We start from the raw sequence: 19,531 nt of genomic DNA on the forward strand, positions 1-19,531 counted from the left end.
TCCCCAATGAAAAAAATCCAAGGGGGTCAAGTGGTGGCACACATAGTAGGAAGACAAGAAATAACGCAAGAATCTGAGTTCGATACCCCAGCTCCCCACCTGCAGTGGGGGTTGCTTCACAAGTGGTGAAGCAGGTCTGTAGGTGTCTATCTTTCTCTCTATCTTCCCCTTCCCCTCCTTTCCCCTTTCAATTTCTCTCTATTCTATCCAATAAAGTAGAAAAAGGAGGGGCTATGGAGCAGCAGCAGCTGTGTTTCTCTCCTCTCTTCTCCCGGATCAACTAGGAATACCAAAGGAGATCACCTGGGACCACAACAAGACAGGACTAGAATGACTTCAGGAATCCATCAAACCACTGGTGAGTGCAAACATTTGTGGCTCGTGGACAGAGGAGAGATTGAGCAGCTGGTAACAGTCCAGTAGTTTACCAGTTGAGGCACCATCCCCAATCTGTTTTACCAACAAAAAGGCTGCTGAAGGGAGGAGAGGACTCCTCTAGGACTTAACCAAATGCAACTGTGGGTCTCCATTGCTATTGCTCTCAGAGGCTGGAGCAGCAGGGGGGAGGCCCTGTGCTGACATCTGGGAACAGAGACCTGGCCAAGAAACTCAGAAGAGCTACACCTCAGTGGCCTAGCAGTGGGGCTGTACAGTGGGAGCCTTTCCACATTGTTCTACTGAAGAGAACATGGTGCATAATTGCCTCAGAACCGACAGACTATAAACAGGACTTGTTTAGAAACTCACAGGGCCCAGCAGTGCTGCCTGGATTGGCAGAGAAGCTGAATTGAGGTTTGGATCCTCGGAATGTGAGAGACTCTTTGCATAACCACTGTGCTATCTCTCCTCCACCCTGCTTTATCTCTTGGTCAGAAGTGAGTAATTAAGCTAAAAAGCCTACTTATAGTTTAAAAGACCTCAGGCTCCCATAGCCTACAGGGAAGAAAAAGAACAAAAGTGGTGGGAGTCAGTAAGTAATGCAGCAGGTTAAGCACAGGTGGCACAAAGCACAATGACCAGCACAAAGATCCCAGGTTCAAGCCCCTGGCTCCCCACCTGCAGGGGAGTTGCTTCACAGGTGGTGAAGCAGGTCTGCAGGTGTCTTTCTATCCTCTCTCTGTCTTCCCCTCCTTTCTCCATTTCTCTCTGTTCTATCCAACAACAATGACATAAATAACAACTACAACAATAAAACAAGGTCAACAAAAGGGAATAAATAAATATTTAAAAATAATAAAAATTAAAAATAACAAAAGAGGATTTTAACAGCCTCTGTGCTCCAACTGAGGGATTGAAATAATATTGGAACAACTGTCACTTTCCACAACTGTGAACTCTTTTAAGTACCTTACTTAGACACAAGTCAATCCAGGCAACAGTGATCAGTAATTTGAAAAGTACTGAGAGAGGGCCCTCATAACACACTATTTATGTTGGTATGCTTCTGGATTCTGCTTGTGATGCCTTCTGTTTTTATCATCAAATTGGGTTCGCTTGGTTAAACGAACAAGAAGAAATATTGGAGAAATGAACTATGACAAGAATCCAGCTAAAAGCCCCCCAAAGGTTGAACCACAAAATAGTGAGGTCAGCATCCAAATGCTTGTTAAGGAAATAGTCACAGGAGTGAGTAAAGAGTTTGAAAGAATTGTCATCAGAAATGCAGAAACAACAAATGAGACTCTTGAAGAAAACACTAATTATCTCAAGGTTATTAGAGAGCTGAAAGCTGAAATAGCTGAGCTAAGAAGACAACTAGCTGACCAAACTAAAACAGTATCAGAACAAGGTAACAAAATAGTTGGACTACAGAAAACAGTAGGAGAGAGAGAATAGAATAAATGAGGCTGAAGACAGAACTAGCAAGATTGGGGATGAATTAGAAACAACTAAAAGGGAAGTAAGAGATCTCAAAAAGAGATTAAGAGATACTGAAAACAACAATAGGGGATGACTTCAATAGAAATAATATATGCATTATTAGCTTACCAGAGGAAGAAAGAGAGGGAGGGTAAGAAAGCATTCTTCAGGCCATAATAGCTGAAAACTTCTCTAGTCTAGACAACATAAAAGACATAAAGGTTCAAGAAGCCCAGAGGGTCCCAAATAGAATTAACCCAGACTGAAAGACACCAAGACACATTATATATAGAATGGAAAGGAATAAGGATAAAGAAAGGGTCCTGAAGGCTGCAAGACAAAAACAAAGAGTCACCTACAGAGGAAAACCCATAAGATTAGCAGCAGACTTCTCCATACAAACACTATATGCCAGAAGAGAATGGCAAGATATCTATCTAGTGCTCTATGAGAAAGACTTTCAACCAAGAGCACTGTATCCTGCTAGACTGTCATCCAGACTAGATGGAGGCATAAAAACCTTCTCAGACAAACAACAGTTGAGGGAATCAACTATTGCCAAGCCTGCCCTGAAAGAAATTTTGAAATGTCTCCTATAAACAGTGAGTTCACCATAAATATGCCATTTATCAGAACATTTTAAAAATCTACAATAATGGCATTAAAATATATTCAATCTGTAATATCAATAACTGTTAATGGCCTGAATTCACCTACTCAAAGGCACAGAGTAGGAAGATGGATCAAAAAACACAACCCAACATTATGCTGTCTACAGGAAACCCACCTAACTCAACAAGAGAAACACAGACGCATAGTGAAAGGATGGAAACTAGCATACAAGCTAATGGCCCACATAAAAGGGCAGGAACAGCTATTCTCATATTTGACACTGTCGTGTCAGACACTAACGTGTCATTTTAAATAACTTTAAAATAAATAAAATTTAAAAAGATAGGGATGGACATTACTTAATGCTCAGAGGATCAGTCAACCAAGAAGACTCAACAATTATTATCATCTCTGCACCCATTGAGAAGCCATCCAAATACATCAAACATCTACTGAAAGACCTACAGCAATAGATTAATATATTAATTCTACAAAACCATCAAGGAAGAGTATATACCTTTACTTTTAAAACTCTTCCAAAAGATTGAAGACACAGGAATACTACCTTCCAGCTTCTATGAAGCCAACATCACTCTGATACCAAAAGCAGACAGGGACACAACCAAAAAAGAAAACTACAGACCAATATCTCTGATGAACATAGATGCTAAAATATTGAACAAAATTCTAGCCAACCGGATATAGCAGTATATTAAAAAGATTATTCATCATGACCAAGTGGGGTTTATCCTAGGCATGCAAGGTTGGTTTAATATACATAAATCAATCAACGTGATTCACCACATCAATAAAATCAAGACCAAATACCACATGGTCAAGCCAATAGATGCAGAGAAAGACAAAATCCAACATCCCATTATGATCAAAATGCTACAAAAAATGGGAATAGATGGAAAATTCCTGAAGATAGTGGAGTCTATACATAGCAAACCTACAGCCAACATCATACTCAGTGGTGAAAAACTGGAAGCATTTCCACTCAGATCAGGTACTAGACATAGATAGGGCTGCCCACTATCACCATTACTATTAAGCATAGTGTTGAAAGTTTTTGCCATAGCAATCAGGCAAGAGCAAGGAATTAAAGGGATACAGATTGGAAGAGAAGAAGTCAAGCTCTCCCTATTTGCTGACAACATGATAGTATACATAGAAAAACCTAAAGAATCCAGCCAGAAGCTTCTGTAAATCATCAAGCAATACAGTAAGAAGTCAGATTACAAAATTAACATTCAAAAGTCAGTGGCATTCCTCTATGCAAACACTAAGCTAGAAGAAGATGAAATCCAGAAATCAATTCCTTTTTTCATAGCAACAAAAACAATAAAATATCTAGGAATAAACCTAACCAAAGAAGTGAAAGACTTGTATACTGAAAATTATGAGTCACTACTCAAGGAAATGGAAAAAGACATAAAGAAGTGGAAAGATATTCCATGTTCATAGGTTGGAAGAGTTAATATCATTAAAATGATTAAACTACCCAGAGCTATATACAAATTTAATGCTATCCCCATCAAGATCCCAACCACATTTTTAGGAGAATAGAACAAATGCTATAAAACTTTATCTGGAACCAGAAAAGACCTAGAATTGCCAAAACAATCTTGAGAAGAAAGAACAGAACTGGACACATCACACTCTCTAATTTCATTCTAGCGCCATTGTCATCAAAACTGCTTGATACTGGAACATGAATAGATACATTGACCATGGACTAGAATTGAGAGCCCAGAAGCAATCCCCCATACCTATGGACATCTAGTCTTTGACAAAGGTGCCCAGACTATTAAATGGGGAAAGCAGAGTCTCTTCAGCAAATGATGTTTGAAAAAAATGGGTTGAAACATGCAGAAGAATGAAACTGAACCACTGTATTTCACCAAATACAAAAGTAAATTCCAAGTGGGTCAAGGACTTGGATGTTAGACCAGAAACTGTCAGACACTTAGAAGAAAATATTGGCAGAACTCTTTTATGCATAATTTTTAAAGACATCCTCAATGAAACGAATCCAATTACAAAGAAGTCTAAGGCAAGAATAAAACTATGGGACTACATCAAATTAAAAAGCTTCTGCACAGCAAAAGAAACCACTACCCAAACCAAGAGACCCCTCACAGAATTGAAGAAGATCTTTACATGCCATACATCAGACAAGGGTTTAATAAGCAACATATATAAAGAGCTTGCCAGACTCAACAACAAGACAACAAATAACCCCATCCAAAAATAGGGAGAGGTCATGGACAGAATATCTACCACAGAAGAGATCCAAAAGGCCAAGAAACACATGAATAAATGCTCCAAGTCTTTGACTGTCAGAGAAATGAAAATAAAGACAAAAATGAGATACCATTTCATTCCTGTGAGAATGTCATACACCAGAAAAGGTAACAGCAGCAAATGCTGGAGAGGTTGTGGAGTCAAAAGAACCCTCCTGCACTGCTGGAGGTCCAACCTCTGTGGAGAGCAGTATGGAGAACTCTCAGAAGGCTAGAAATGGACCTGCCCTATGAACCTGCAATTCCTTTCCTGTGGATATATCCTAAGGAACCCAACACACCCATCCAAAAAGATTTGTGTATACCTATGTTCATAACAGCACAAATGTAATAGCAACCCATGCATCCAACAATATATGAGTGGTTGAGCAAGTTGTGGTATATATGCTGCCAGATTAGCTTTGCTGGTGGGAGACAGAGACGACTAGGGACTCACAGTTGAGCTCCCTCCTCAGGCGGAAGAAAGGAAATACGTACTGTAGGGGGTGGGGAGAAGGAAAAAGCAGGAACCAGCAAGGACTAAACCAAATGTCCCAGAGGCAGTGGGAGCGAGGGCCAAACCAATATCCCGGAGGCAGGGGGGGTGCCCAGCCAACAGTGGACATGCAAACAGAACACATCACAAGCAACACAAAGCAAACCCAGTGTGATGATTAAAACAGATGGTCTTATAAGCAGGATTTAGAAGCATACCAACAATCCCCCCTTTCTTTTTAACTAATGGCCATAGTATCAGGAGTGTGGGGTGAACAGAAACCTATATCATACAGGCATTTTCAAATGAACTGGCACAAGACATGGAGGAACAAGTAAGAGAGCAGCAAGAACCAGTGTGATGCCAAGGGAAGGCCTGAGGGGGGCATTTCTTGTCTCTGTGGGCAAGGCCTATCAGGCTAAAGGACATTTCCTGTCTCTGTGGGCATCTCTTGCCTCTGGGGGCACTTCATGCTTCTACGGGAGTTTCCTACCTCTGTGGGCATTACCTAGCAAGGTGGGTGTGTGTGTGGCCTATAGAGTCCCAAGGCAGCTGGCTGCAGTCAGTCTTTGAGAAACCCAGCAGCGTAAAGGGAAGCTGCTGTAGAGTTGTGTAAAGTGTCCAAGAGGTGTACCAGCAAGTCCAATAGAAGTCTCAGTCCAAAGTATATGGCATGGGGAAGAAATGCCAGGGGATGAAATGTTGCACGTCTGCCTCGATGGGGAAGATCAGCTACTGGAATTCTGCTTCTCTGTAGAGAGTGAGCTTTGGAGTCTGTGAATCTGTTTATTCAGGTTGTGCCAGGTCACATCATTAGTTTTGGGGGGTGCGTTGTCTGGCGGTGGCCTCTTGCCCAACTTCACCTCCAGGAAGTGCAGAGGTGCAATCACTGCACGGATGTCTGCTATTCTAGCTCTTCTGCCATCAGAGCCAATCTGGGGATCTTGGCCAGGGGGCACAGTCCTGGAAGGGAGCCCACGGTCACCGGGGGGTTCCGGGATCTGCCCAGACATCATAGCAGGAGGGCGGGCGGGCCAGCCGTGTAGAAGGCGCGCCCCGGGCGGCGGGCATGCCTGCGCCCAGTGCCCTGCATCCTGCAGCTGCGAGCAGGCTCCGGAGGGCAGGCAGTGGGCGGAAACCAAAGTGTGGCCCGGAGCAAAATCAGAGAAACTGTCTCATGAAGAAAGGGTAGAGGCTTTTGGAAACCTCTTCATAAGTAGAATGGCAGGCCATGGTGGCTTTACTTATCTGGTCTCCTTTGGTCTGCTGCATGCATATGGAGCTGAGATTCTTATCCCTGTTCAGGCGTCATTTTGCCAGATTAGCTTCCCAGGCTGGAGACACAGACTACCAGGGACTCATGGCTGAGCTCCCTCCTCAGGGGGAAGAGTCAGGAACAAAGGAAATACTTACGATAGGGGGCGGGGAGAAGGAAAAAGCGCAAACCAGCGAGGACTAAACCAAATGTCCCAGAGGCAGTGGGAGCGAGGGCCAAACCAATATCCCGGAGGCAGGGGGGGTGCCCAGCCAACAGTGGACATGCAAACAGAACACGTCACAAGCAACACAAAGTGAACCCAATGTGATGATTAAAACAGATGGTCTTGTAAGCAGGATTTAGAAGCACACCAACAATATACACACTGGAATATTACTCAGCTATTAAAAATGGTGACTTCACCATTTTCAGCCCATCTTGAAGAAATTACGTTAAGTGAAATAAGTTAGAAACAGAAGGATGAATATGGGATGATCTCACTCTCAGACAGAAGTTGAAAAACAAGATCAGAAGAGAAAATACAAGTAGAACCTGAACTGGAATTGGTGTATTCCTCCAAAGTCAAAGACTTTGGGTTGGTTGGAGTAGAGTATAGGTCCAAAAAGGATGACAGAGGACCTAGTGGAGGTTGTATTGTTATGTGGAAAACTGAAAAATATTATGCATGTACAAACTATTGTATTTACTGTTGAATGTAAGACATTAGTCCCGCAATAAAGAAATTTTTTAAAAAGGAGGAGGAGAAAAAGAAGAGGAAGAAGGAGAAGAAATGATTACTAGGAGCAGTGATTTGTAGTGCAGGCATGAAACCCCAGCAATAACCCTGGAGGCAAAGAGAGAGAGAGAGAGACAGAAAATAAGTAAATCAGGATGCTCAGTAGTCAAATTGGAATTTTCTGTAGGCAATCTTAACTGTCAATACGTTCCATGGAATATTCAAAGTATTACAACACTGTAAGTGCATAGTTTGTGTGAATCCAGATTTTCCTGGGGCAGCCTAGAGTCAGTCTGGGTCTCAGAGTCAATGCCCAGAGGGAGGCTATGATCCAGTAGGGGAGAGAAGCAGACTGATCTGAAGAAAAAGGTGAGGGGGCTGGGTGGTGACACACCTGGTTAAGCACACATATTAGCAAGCACAAAGACCCAGGTTTGACCCCCCCACTCCCACCTGCAGGGGGTCTGCTTCACAAGCAGTGAATTAGGTCTGCAGTTGTTTCTCTTTCACTCCCTCTCTCTATCTCCCTGTCCTCTCTCAATTTATCTTTGTCCTATCTAACAAGCAAGCAAACAAACAAAAAATAGAAAGAAAAAAAAGGAAAAAATGGCTGCCAGGAGTAGTGAGTTTGTAGTGCCAGCGCTGAGCCCCAGCAATAACCCTGGTAGCAATAAAAAAAAAAAGTGACACAGTGGGGACATCACAGTGATATCGGCAACGTGGGCAGAGCACAGAATGACTGCTAGGTGAGTGTGATACCAACCTGCGATTTGGGAGAGGTGTTGTGCATATGACGTGGCCTAGATAAAGGAAGATATTAGAATTAGTCCCTAAGTCTTCATTCATTCATTCATTTAAAAAATATTTATTTATTCCATTTGTTGCCCTTGTTGTTTTATTGTTGTAGTTATTATTGTTGTTATTGATGTCATCTTTGTTGGATAGGACAGAGACAAATGGAGCAAGGAGCGGAAAACAGAGAGGGGGAGAGAAAGATACCTGCAGACCGATTCACCGCTTGTGAAGTGACCTCCCTGCAGGTGGGGAGCAGGAGGCTCAAACTGGATCCTTATACTGGCCCTTGCACTTTGTGCCTCTTGTGCTTAACCCACTGCGCCACCTGCACTTACCCACTGTGCTACCACCTGACTCCCCTTTCATTCATTTTTTTAATTGCCACCAGGGCTATTGGGGTTTGATGCCTGCACAATGAATTCACTGCTCCCAATTCACTGCCTTTTTTTTATTCCCTCCTTTTATTTTCAATAAAACAGAGAAAAATTGAGACAGAGGAAGAAGATAGAGCAGGAAAGAGACACCTGAAGACCTGCTTCCCCACTCCTGAAGCTTCCCCCTGCCGGTGGGAGCCTGGGGCATGTAGTTATATGTGTCCTCAGCTGGGTGCACTAGTGCCTGGCCCTAGTCCCTAAGTCTTTTGACACAGATGAGACTTGTAAATGGAGTCTTCTTCCCCACCCTGCCACCCAGAAAATTCTAGAACATAGAAAAAGGAAGGCAGGACAAGGCCTAGGTGGTGGTCTACTCTACACAAGGATCTAGGTTCAAGCCCCCAGTACCCATGTGCAGGGGGGAAGCTTCCCAGGTGGTGGAGCAGTGCTGCCGTGTCTCAGCACCCTATTAGCCTCTGTCAGGAAGGGAGAAAGGAGGGAAGGAAGGGAAGATCTGTTCAAAAGACTCTCGATCCTTACCTTTTACTTCTTACCTTAGCTTCCTAATCACCTTTGTCTTAGCCTTGAGGTTGAATTGGGTTAAGTGAGAGCCTTGAGCCCTTTTGGAAACCCCCCTAAATAAACACAGAGCTTATTTCCTTCCCAGGGAACATTAAACATCCCAGGGAAGATAAAAAAATGCCTTTTAGTGGCTTCTGACCTCAAGCCTTAGTGGGCAGAGGCTCCTAGGCCTGGGGATGTTGACTCAGAACCCAGCTTCCCTCCCCACCACTCTGGGAGCCACTGCAGACCTTTGGCTTCCACTACTGGATGAGTAGCTTTTCTGTATGCCCAGAACCTCCTTAGCCACTCCCACTTCCCTTGGGCCACTGAGAATGGGTAGGCTGAGCCTCAGGGCAATAGGCCCAGGGCAGACCCTGGTGCTCAGAGCTTTGAAACAAGCCTCACTGTGAGAGCAGTTTTGCCAGTACTTAGGTGAAGAGGTGAATCTATAGCAGAAATCCTTTTGAGAGAGCTATTCTTGGATGCAGTTAGTACCATTCCACTGCTCCTGATGGCCATTCTTTATTGAGGGTGAGAGAAAGAGAGATCCAGGAAAGGATAGATACTTGCAGCACTGCTCCACTGCTTATGAAGCTTCCCCACTGCAGGTGGGACCTCTGGGACTTGAATCTGGGTCCTCACATATGATATAATGTGTGTGCTCTACCAGGTGTGCCGAACTTAGTCCTTTCCCTGTCTTAGGGTTGGTAATTTGAGGGTTAATACCTGTCTCTGGAGCCACGTTCCCAGCTTTCAGGGGCCTGTGCCTCCTTCATAGGCCAGCCTAGGCTCCATCTCCTTCTTCATATTGTTCTAGGTCATCCCAGCCTATAGCAGGACCCACTGGATCTAAATTGCAGTAACTCCCACTCATCAGCAGAACTGTGCAGCTTACAGGCTCACATGGACTTTGGATCTCCAACCACACCAAGATTTGAGTACCTACAAAACAAGATAATAGCATCTTGATGTTTTGCTGCACTGTCCTGAGGTGAATGTGTTGGCACTGGCATTGGATGGAGAGAAAGATAGAGAGAGGAAGGGAGGGAAGGATATGGGGCTTCTGAATGGCAACACAGCTTCCTGCACTGCAGGCAATTAACATCATCCACAGACTGAGGGAGGCCCCCAGCTCTCTACTGGGCCCTCAACATTCAAATCGCTCAGGCCCACAGCTTCCAGGCTGCAGAGCAGGGACTCCCTGCCAGGGAGGAGGGGAACACATAGCCCCCCCCCCCCCCCCCCCGCTGCACAGTTCTGGGGTCTTGCCACTCCCTCACTACTAGCCTGATGGCCCCCCAGTCTGGTCCCTCTACCACGTAATTAGGTGGTAATTGAATTTACAGGAACAGACCCAAAGGGAATCCTGGAGTGAGTTCCAGGAAGCCTCTTGGTTCAGTTTCCACATGAAGCTTCTACTAGGAGCTGGATGGCTTCTGACCACGTGGTCACCACATTGACCCTGTGTATCCTGATTCATCACAAGGTTCAGATAGCAGGGGTACACCACATGACTCCAAAACACACAGGGACATACAACAGAAGATATAGCCCATCTACCCCACTCGAACTGGGCTTCATGGGAACCACATGGAGAAAACCTGACAAAGCCACCACACACTGGCTCTAGCTCCAGCTTATGGTGGTGTGGGGGATTGAACCCAGGACCTAGGACTTTCAGGCATAGAATTTTTTTTTTACCAGAACACTTCTCATTTCTGGCTTTTGGGGGACTGAGCCTGAGACTTTGGAGCCTTGGGAATGAGAGTCTCTTTGCACAAATTATGCTATCTACCCCTGCCCAGAAGACTTTTTCTGCATCAGCACTGTGCTATTTCATCAGACCTTGACCATGGCTTCCACTTTTGCCTAGTCAATGGCTGGAGCTCTTGGGCCCTGGTTGGGAGAAAGGGCTGTGTTATTAACAGAGGATGCTAAGATTGTGTGTGTGTGTGTGTGTGTGTGTGTGTGTGTGTGTGTGTATGTGTGTGTGTGCTATGTGAAAGCACACTTGTGAGTGCATATGATTTCTGGGAAGGGGTGGGGGGCAGCATGCAGACTATAGAAACCTCTCAGTTACCACCTGTGTGAGGCCCTCTTCCAATTCACCCCCACCTTCAGTTGACTATTGCCAGCACAGAGTCTGACTGCTTTCAACCTGTGCCAGGTGTAACGTGAGCCTCCAGGATTTCCTCCCTTTCCTGTCGCATCCGAGAAATTCTTCACTAATTCCACAGGATCTAATTTCACATTGTTACTCCTTGTTCAGGCTCCCCCCCCCCCCCCCCGCCGAGGGTGGGCTCCTAAAGGGTGCCTCATATTCCTGGCCCTATACAATGACACTGCCACTGCCACCACCATCCTCCAGAGCCTTGTCTGAGGGCTGTCTGGCCACCGGGGCCTTGGCATTCTGGGGAATGAGCAGCAAAGGTCTATCACTAAGTCGACCTTAGTTGCTGTGCTTTTGTAAAGCAAGATCCAGATTGAGACAGTCATGCTGAGCTCTATTATAATAGAATGCTGAGGGGGCCGAGTGGTGGTGGCATACCCAATAGAGTACATTACCATGCTCAAGGACTTGGGTTCAAGCCCTCACTCCCCACCTGCAGAGGGGAATCTTCATGAGAGGTGAAGCAGTACTGCAGTTATCTCTCTTTTCCTCCCTTTCCAATTTTTCCTCTTATCTCAATTTCTTTCTGTCCTATCAAGTCAAAAGAAAAGGAAAAAAATGGTCACTGGGAGTGATAGACTCATAGTGTAGACACTATGAATAGTGCCATAACCCTGTAGCAAATAAATAAATAAATAAATAAATAAATGCTGAGGTGAGGTAAATATGATAAGACCACCACTCTGTCAGGTGAGGGCCAGGCAGGATGGCCCAGGAGGTGGTCCAGAGGATAAAGCCTTGGAGACTCAGACATGAGGTCCTCAGTTTGATTCTCAGTAATCATATATGCTGGAGTGATGTTCTGATACTCTGTCTCTCTCCACTATCTTATTACCAAATAAATAAAACTTGTAAAGAAAATGGAGGGGAGGCTTTACTATGCCCAAGAACCCAGGTTTAGGGCTTGGTGGTGGCACACATTATCATGCACAAGACCCAATTCAAGCCCCCCAGTCCCTGACTGTAAGGGGAAAGCTTTGTTAGCAGTTAAACAGTGTTAAGGGTATCTCTCTTTCTTGCTCCCTCTCTATCACCCTTCCCCTCTGAATTTCTCTGTTCTATCATATTAAAAAAAGGGGGGCAGGGAAGAACCCAGGTTCAAGCCCCACCTACAGGAGTCTGTCCTCTTCATTTCTCTGTCTCTCTATCAAAAAGAAGATAAAGAAAAGACTACTGGGAGCAGTGAAATCATCTCACAGGCACTGAGATCCAATAATAACCTTGACAGCAATTTAAAAAATGAGGGGTTATGTAGGGAAGCATGATACAAATCCTCCCAGATGCAAACAGGGGACCACCTACTCTGCTTTGATTCCAAAGGAATCAAGGTTTCCCAACCCCCTGAATATGACTATGGGGGTAGAGGCAGAGACTCAGTGGAATCCCTCCTTTGGAGGATGGAAGGCAACATCCTTCTGACCATTTCCTGCTCCCCAACTCTGCAGAGCTGGCAGGAGAGGGAGCCTCATACATACATCAGGTTCTACTCAGCCTTCCCTGCATCTCCCTGTCACCTCCTCCCCTGGTATAGGAATTATTAATGTTTGCAAATTGCTTTTGACTCACATGAGTTGTTCTTTCCACCTGTCAACAGTTCTGGGGCTGCTGGGAGAGAGGGAGGGAAAGAGAAAGCAGGTGAGCTGAGAAATTCAGGGACTGTGGAGGAAGGAGGTGACCATGGAGGTGTGGCCCCTAGTCCACCCTCCTCTTTTCTGGCCTGGAGTTTCCCATCAGCCAACCATGAGGGCTGGGTCTTTGAGGACCAAATGGCTCTGATGTTCCTAGGTCTCTACCCACCCCTCCCTGCCCCAGCACAGGAGAGTGACAACTCCTTTTTGCCACCACTGAACCCATGCCTGGCAGACTGGGCTGCTGTCAGTACCAGAAGGTAGAGAGGATGGCCCTGACCAGCAGGGATAACCAGCCCAGCAGTGACCAGCAAAGTTTGTCCCCTTTGCCTCTCATTTCCTGCTCTCTCTTGGCAATTCTTTAGTCTCCACACTGGAGACCAAGGCAGAAGAGTTCAAGGCAGGATGGAAAGTACCTGGAGCTGGGCCAGGAGAGAAGCACATGTGAACACAACTGAAGAATCGCCCTAATCTTAGGGACCAGGACCAGAACAGGATCAGCTCTGTAGGAGACGGGGGCCAAGAGAGCACTGCCTGCCCTACAGACAGGGACTAAGGAGTATTGAAACTAGTCCCTGGCTTCCAGGACCTTGGAGGGAGGGTGCCCATAGGGCTTTCTTTCCAAGTTACCCACTTGACACAGAGAGAAATGGATCAGAAGACCAAGGTGAATCTGCAGTTTCCTCTAAGGAAGAACATTTCCCACCCACATGAGCACATCTATAATCCCACAAAAAACTGGACCCAGTGTCAGGGCAGTAGTGCACATGGCTCAGTAACCAGAGTTCAAGCCCCTGGTTCTCACCTGCAGGGGAAAAGTTTCACAAGTGGTGAAGCAGGGCTGCCAGTCTCTCTCTCCCTCTCCCTTTCTATCTTCTCCCCACTCAACTTCTGTCTTATTAAATAGGGGGGGATTAAAAATGGCTGCTGGGAGTGATGGATTTACTTACAGGCTCCCAGCCTGTGGTGATAACCCCAGAGGTATTAAATAATAATAATAACTGGGATTTGGCCAGTTCATTGCTACAGCTGCACTTAGCAGAGAGCACCACTCAAGGACCTGGGTTTGAGCCCCTAGGTATAAGCACCTGTGTGGGGGAGGATGCCTCATGAGCAGTGGAACACTGTTATTATGTCTCTTCTCTCTGCTCTATCTCTCACCCTCTATCAAAAGAAGATGGAGAAGGAAGAGAAGGGCCATCAGGAACAGTGGAGTCATACAGGCACTGAACCTCAACCATACCCCAATCATACCAGATGGCCAAAAAATTGCACTTATTCAGGGGTATCAGAAGGTGATAGACAGCAGGAAGGATCTATTCCTCTCTGGACACTGTCCTTCCTCTGGGTCCTTGGATGAGTTCAAAGAGTGGGCAAGCCTTCTTGGCGCCAAGGGCCAGCCTCTCAGATCAAATGCCCATGATCCCACCATTTCCTTTTAGGAAGGAAGCACCAACCAGAGGCTGTCCCAGGGTTTCCTCAATGGGGTGAGCCCAATAGTGGGGTGTCCTGGTATAAGAAACATGTGCCAATATTGGGGCATTTTGAAGACAGAATGCAGAAAGGTGAGACAGGACCAAAGGAAGAAAAGAACATATATGTCAAAACACTAAGCAGAACTTGGATTGGAGTTGGTGTATTGCACCAAAATAAAATACTCTGGAATGGGTGGGCAGGAGGGCTCAGGCCCTGGAACATGAAGGCAGAGGAAGACCTAGTGGGGGTTGAATTGTTATGTGGAAAACTGGGAAATGTTATGCATGTACAGACTATTATATTTTACTATCAACAGCAAACCACTAATCCCCTAATAAAGAAATTTTTTAAAAACAGCATACATGTCACCATACACAAAGGTCTGGGTTCAAACACCTGGTCCCAACCGTAGGGTAGCTTCCTAAACAATGAAGTCATGGTGCACATCTCCCTCCCTCCCTCCTTCCCTTTCTATCTCCTCTTTCCCTCTCAATTTCTCTCTGTCCTATCAAAGAAAGGAAGGAAGGAAGAGGGGGACCGGGCCCACAGTGCAGTGGGTTAAGCGCACATGGCGCAAAGCACAAGGACTGGCTTAAGGATCCTGGTTTGAGCCCCTGGCTCCCCACTTGCAGGGGGGTCACTTCATAAGCAGTAAAGCAGGTCTACAGGTGTCTATCTTTCTCTCCCCTTCTCTGTCTTCCCTTCCCCTCTCCATTTCTCTCTGTCCTATCCAGAAACAATGACATAAATAACAATAATAACCACAACAACAATAAAATAACAAAGGCAACAAAAGGGAAAAAAATAGCTTCTAGGAGCAGTGGATTCATGGTGCAGGCACCAAGCCCAAAAAATAACCCTGGAGGCAAAAAAAGAAGCCCCCCATTTACAAACACTGTGTTGTGTTGTATGACAAAATATTAAGGGACTGGTATAAATAAAGAACTTTCAAAAAATTAAAAATGACAAAAAAGAAAGAAAGGCAACAAGGAAGGAAGAAAGAAAGGAAGAAATAGGGGTTGGGCAGTGATACACCTGGGTTTGAGTCCATGCTTCCCACCTGAAGGGAGGATGCTTCATGAATGGTGAAGCAAGTGTTGCAGGAATCTCTCTGTCTCCTTCCCTCTCCATCTCCCCTCCCTTCCCAATTTCTCCCTGTTTTATCAAATAAAGGGGAAAATTTTTAAATGGCTGCTAGGATTGGTGGGTTCATTGTGCAGACACCAAGCCCCAGTAACCCTGGTGCAATACAGAAAGAGACTCCAAGGCAGGGAGTGTGGAAGGCACAGAGATGACCAAACATATACACCAGGAGTGCTGTGAGCAGAGACTAAGACAGGCAAGGGAAGAGGCACAGGGTAAGCAAGGCTGGGAGACAGAGGAACTCAAGAATGCCAAGTTGGCAGCCTGGGAGGTAGCAAAATAGAGAGCGCATCTGGCTTGTCAGCATGAGGTCTTAAGTTTGAGCCCCCATGTTTCATGAGCCAAAGATATGCTCTGCTTCTTTCTCTTGGAAAGAGGAGAGGGGGAGGGAGAGAAAGAGAGAGAGAGAGAGAGAAAGGAAGAGCGAGAGGAAGGGAGGGAGGGAGAGAAAGAGGAAGGAAGGAAAGTGGAGATAAAGGAAGAAAGGGGAAAGAAAGGAAGGAAGGAAGAAAAAAGAAAGGAAGAAGGAAGAAAAAAGAAAGGAAGAAGGAAGAAAGAAAAAGGAAGGAAAGATAAAGAAAGAAAAAGAAAAGAAGGAAGGAGAAAAGATACCTAAACCAGTTATAATCATCGAGTTATCAATTATAGTAAACTTCTAATTTGTTCCAAGTTTTTTCTTCATAAGTAATTGACTACAGCTATGTCGAGCCTTCACATGACGAAGCATCTGCTCATATGGAATCCCCAGAAATCCATCTTGGATCCCTGTCTTCTGACATTGCCCACAACTACAGATATCCCCTCCCGCCCCCCAAAACCCATGATGTGACCTGACACGATCTGGAGAACCTGATTCACAGATTCCAAAAGACAAGACTTTCCTACTGCCTTTCTCTCACCCATCGCTGTGTGCTCTTCCTGCCTCTGCTTCGCCTGTCACGTTTTGGCGGTTCTAGCTCACTCTCTACAGAGAAGAAAAGTTCCAGTGGCTGTCCTCCTCCATTGAGATAGACGTGTGGCATTTCTTCCCTGGTCATTAATGTTGAACTGACACTTCTATGGGACTTGTTGGAAAACCTTTGGACACTCCCTTTACAATGCAGGACTGACTGTAGCAGTCCATGTACCTTTCCGCCAGCTGTCTCAGGACTTTGCAACACCAGATCACCCCTCTCACCCCTCGGGTTTATCAGGCCCCCACTCCTCCACCCATCAGGCAGCCCTCCTCTCCACCTACCAGACCTCTCTTCAGTCTCACTCTGTCCCTTGCTACTCTTACTTATCCCTCTCTATCTTGTGCTAGTTCTTTTTGAAGACACTTACCCGCTATCATTCAGGTTTCTTCCCAACAGGTTTCTGTTCACCCCTACACTGCTATTCCCCTGACAGAGATGGAGCCTTTTACAGACATTGACCCATTTATATGTGGCCATTAAGTAAGAAGGAGATGTTGGGAAATTGTGAGGATGTGGTTGAGCTTGGAAGGGTTTGAACCTGAGGGGTGTGTCAATCCTGTTTGTCTCTCTCTCTCTACCTAGAGGTTGAGCAAGGAGGGACAGTAGAACCCCAAAGGTGTGCCTCGTCCTATCAGTCTCCCTGCCTCCCAAAGTGCCCCACACTTCTGATACTATGGCCATTAGTTAAAAAGAAAGGGGAGATGTTGGGCAGTATGCCAGCTTCCCCCCGCTTATCAGGAACCTAAAGGTAAGAATAGATCAAGTGGGGCCGGGTGGTGGCGCACCTCATTGAGCGTACATGTTGCAGTGCACAAGGACCCAGGTTCGAGCCCCCGGTCCCCACCTGCAGATGGAAAGCTTTGCAAGTGGTGAAGCAGGGCTGCAGGTGTCTCTCTGTCTCTCTCCCTCTCTCTCTGCCCTACCCTCTCGATTTCTGACTGTCTCTATCCAATAAATAAAGATAATAAAAAAAGTTTAAAAAAAAAAGAATAGATCAAGTGAGATGATGATGATGATGATTACCAGCGTACTGCTCAGCTCTGGCTTTTGATGGTGTGGGGGTTTGAACCTGGGATCTCAGAGCCTCAGGCATGAGAATCTGTTCGAATAATCACTATGTTATCTCCCCCAATCAGAATTTGTTGAATATTTTATTTTATTTTTATTTTTTATATTTATTCCCTTTTGTTGTCCTTAGTTTTTTTTATTGTTGTAGTTATTATTGTTGCTGTTATTGAAGTCATTGTTGTTGGATAGGACAGAGAGAAATGGAGAGAGGAGGGGAAGACAGAGGGGGGAGAGAAAGACACCTGCAGACCTGCTTCACTGCTTGTGAAGTGACTCCCCTGCAGGTGGGGAGCTGGGAACTTGAACCTGGATCCTTACACTGGTCCTTGTGCTTTGTACCACCTGTGTTTAACTGACTGGGCTACCGCCCAACTCCCATATCTTTTTATATATATATTTATTTATTTTCCCTTTTGTTGCCCTTGTTTTTTTATTGTTGTTGTAGTTATTAATGTCATCATTGTTAGACAGGACAGAGAAATGAAGAGAGGAGGGGAAGACAGAGAGGGGGAGAGAAAGATAGACACCTACAGATCTGCTTCACGGCCTGTGAAGCAACACCTGCAGGTGGGGAGCCGGTGGCTCGAACCAGGATCCTTATGCTGGTACTTGTGCTTTGCACCACGTGTGCTTAACCCACTGTGCTACTGCCCGACTCCCCTTTATTTTTGCCTCCAGGGTTATTGCTGGAGCTTAGTGCCTGCACCATGAATCCACTGCTCCTGGAGGCCATTTTTTCCCCTTTTTGTTGCCCTTGTTGTTGTAGCCTTGTTGTAGTTATTATTGTTGGGGAATTATGCAGATGCAGTCTTTGCCCTCAGGTTTTGCCACTTCCTGTGATGTTCTCAGGTGCTCTCCCCAACCAATCCTGTCCTGATACATCACTCCAGGGTGTTGACCTAAAAAGCTCGCCTACTCTCCCTCCCATCTCTCCTTTCTTCTTGCCTGGCAGTGTGGTAGCAGGGGACGGCCATTCTTGGCTGGCTCCACGTGGCCCGAACTGCCATATTCCCACCTCAACCCTGAGGTCCCCACGCGAATAAAAGATTGTGTTCCCTTTCTGCTCCAAACCTCCTTTTTCTGAGTCCCGCCACCACCGCTGCTGCAGCAAGTGACAATTATTGTTAATGTTGATGTGGTTCCTTGTTGGATAGGACAGAGAGAAATGGAGAGAGGAGGGGAAGACAGAGAGGGGAAGAGAAAGACAGACACCTGCAGACCTGCTTCACCACCTGTGAAGCAACTCCCCTGCAGGTGGGGAGCCAGGGGTTCAAACGGATCCTTATGCCGGTCCTTGCGCTTTGCGCAATGTGTGCTTAACCCGCTGTGCTACCACCCGACCCCCTCCCATATCTTATTTTTAATGATATATATATATACATAGATATAGAGAGAAAGGAGGGGAAGGTAGAGAGACCAAAGCACTGTTCGGCTCTGGCTTATGGTGGTGCTGGGGATTAAACCTGGAATTTTGGAGCCTCAGGCATGAAAGTCTCTTTGCATAACCATTATGCTGTCTCCCCAGCCCCAGAATGTTTTATTTATCTGATAGGACAGAGCAAAATTGAGAACAAGGGGAGAAGAAAAAGGAGAGAGAGAGAGAGACCTGCAACACTGCTTTACCACTAATGAGGATTTCCCCTTGCAGGTAGGGACTGAGGGCTTGAACCCAGATCCTTGTGCATTGTAAAGTGTGCACTCAACCAGATGCACCACCTCCAGGCCCTACTCCACTGTTTTTTTCTCCAAAAGATTTATTTATTTATTTATTTATTTATTTATTTATTTATTTATTGTGGCAAAGAATGAGAAAGGAAGGAGAAAGAGAACCACAGCAATGTTCAGCTCTGGCATAAGGTGGTGCTGGACATTGAACTTGTAGCCTCTGGGGTCTCAGGCATGTCAGTTGATGCTCTAGCAGGTTGAGCTGTCTCCCCAGCCCAGAAGCTTCCAGTGTTGATGCCACTGTCTAGAGCTGATCGCTGATAGCAAAACCTGGCTCAGAAAATCAGCTATCAATCTGACTGAGTGGCCAATTTTCTTTTCTCTGGAAAAGGTATAAGAGTATTATTTTATCATGATTTGTCTTTCTGATTCTGGCTTATTTGTA

Source organism: Erinaceus europaeus, chromosome 14, assembly GCF_950295315.1.
Source record: "Erinaceus europaeus chromosome 14, mEriEur2.1, whole genome shotgun sequence".
NCBI classification, from domain to species: domain Eukaryota; kingdom Metazoa; phylum Chordata; class Mammalia; order Eulipotyphla; family Erinaceidae; genus Erinaceus; species Erinaceus europaeus.